Below are 1,873 nucleotides of genomic sequence, written 5' to 3'. Positions count from 1 at the left end.
GCCACGCTCTACGCACTAAGTTTACCTCGGTCGTTTCTTGTTTGTTTTCTTTGCATCAGTGTGGGGCACTAGCTGGGATGTAGAAAATTATTCAAATAGGCATCTAAGTATTCGTCCCATACACTTTACGCCTACAGTTGGTTATCTGCTACTAGTCAGAACAGTAAGAGGTCACATAATACATAACAACCGGTCATTAATTGAACAACTATGAAGCAACTACTCAGTTCTACAGTTCTGTGGTTTAATAAATATAAATTTATGCTTGTGGCTTAGATCACGTATTTGTGTATCGTAAAAAGTAATTCATTGTTTCTAAGAAAGTTAAATTTCAAATAATATATTACTGTCTACGGCCATGCTACCCTGAACAAGCCCGATCCCATCTGATCTCGGAAGCTAAGCAGGGTCGGACCTGTGTAGTACTTGGATGGGAGACCACCTAGAAAGACCAGGTGCTGTAGGCGTAAAAAATAAAAAATAAGGGATTGTAAGCTGACAAGGTCCTTGCAGTCTGTAAGGTCAACCAAGGGTTGCCTCACCTAAAAAAAAAAAAAAAAAAAAAAAAATCTAGATTAATTAATATATTACTTCATTTGGTTGTAATTAAGTCATAAGCATGAATATTGGATGTAGACAATTGTGAGATAAGATTTTACTACCATGAGGCTGGGTGATGCCTAGGGGTTCAGGGAGACTTGGGTTCGACATTTGCTAGCGAGGTTCTCTAGGGCAAGTTACTGCGTATCTGCAAACCTATGCGTTCCCATCTTTACAGTGGGGATGGTAATACTCACTTTGTAAAATCCCTGTGAGGAATACACGAGACAGCATATGGAAAGCAGCCTTTTTTGAGCTCAAGCTTAGTGCTCAGGTGAGGAATACACGAGACAGCATATGGAAAGCAGCCCGCTCAAGCTTAGTGCTCAAAAAAGGTTAGTCGTTGTCTAGTATCCAGACCCGTTTATGCATGCTTCACCTCTTCTCCTATGATTCTCCTCACTAATCGAGTATGTTACACTTACCTATGCAGCCAGAAATAGACAATTTGGTAAAGGTGATGTCCCTTGAGAATAACCTCTCCAGAATCATCTCCTCTATATCCTGAGTTGTTGATCGTCCTTTCTTTTTCCTATGAAGTGGGATTGGAACTTTCTACCCTGGGTTACAGGGTAGGGCGGGAGGCAGGGAGGAGCACTCTACATAAGCATCAAACCCAATTTGATCCTTGCTCAATTCTCACAAGCCTCTTTTTGCAAACAATATTTCCACAGGACATCGCATTACTCACTGGGATAATTGTTTCAAATATCAAAAGCTGCATAATAAAATAAGAAAATCCTTGATTTTAGAAAGCTCCCTCTGGCTGTGCTCACTGCAAAGAGCAGACTGGGGCAGGGAAGGTGTGGGGGCAGAGACAGGTTAGTGGGGTGTTGGAACACTCGGCATGAAACTTAATGAAGTCCTAAACCATGGCAGAGGACGCCAGAGAAATCTAAAGAAAATCTTATCCAACGTGCTAAGACAGAATTTACATAGGGAGAAGATCAATCCTCAATAATAATCCTAAGAATTAAGTATAACTGTGAGCTTCTGGATGGGGTATGTGCTAGAAAAAGAGGGTAGAAAGAATCATTAAATCATGCTGCAAAGTAGGAATAAAGGATTCTGTGGATTGTGAATAGAATTGCACAGAGATTTCAGAGGAGTTGGAGTTTTATTTGTTAGTAATCCTCTAATGACTCACAGCCTGACAATCGACAAACGCCACTGCTCTGGGAATCGAAAGCTCTGCCTCTAGGCTCAAACGCAAAATCGTAGCTCTGTAAATGCCCAGGGAACGTGCTGGCCTCCTTAAATGGCAGTCATGATT

General features: G+C 41.3%; 1 non-coding gene across 1 annotated transcript; it reads left to right on the top strand.

Moving 5' to 3' along the window:
• The first annotated feature begins 348 nt into the window (after positions 1–348).
• On the top strand, positions 349–467 carry LOC112478636. Its single transcript, XR_003045895.1, has one exon. It is a non-coding gene; the product is annotated as a 5S ribosomal RNA (ribosomal RNA).
• The last annotated feature ends 1,406 nt before the right edge of the window (positions 468–1,873 follow it).

The sequence above is a fragment of the Pteropus alecto genome, unplaced genomic scaffold (assembly GCF_000325575.1).
Source record: "Pteropus alecto unplaced genomic scaffold, ASM32557v1 scaffold61, whole genome shotgun sequence".
Taxonomy (NCBI): domain Eukaryota; kingdom Metazoa; phylum Chordata; class Mammalia; order Chiroptera; family Pteropodidae; genus Pteropus; species Pteropus alecto.
Note: the sequence above shows the minus strand (reverse complement) of the source record. Positions and strands in the feature narration are given on the sequence as shown.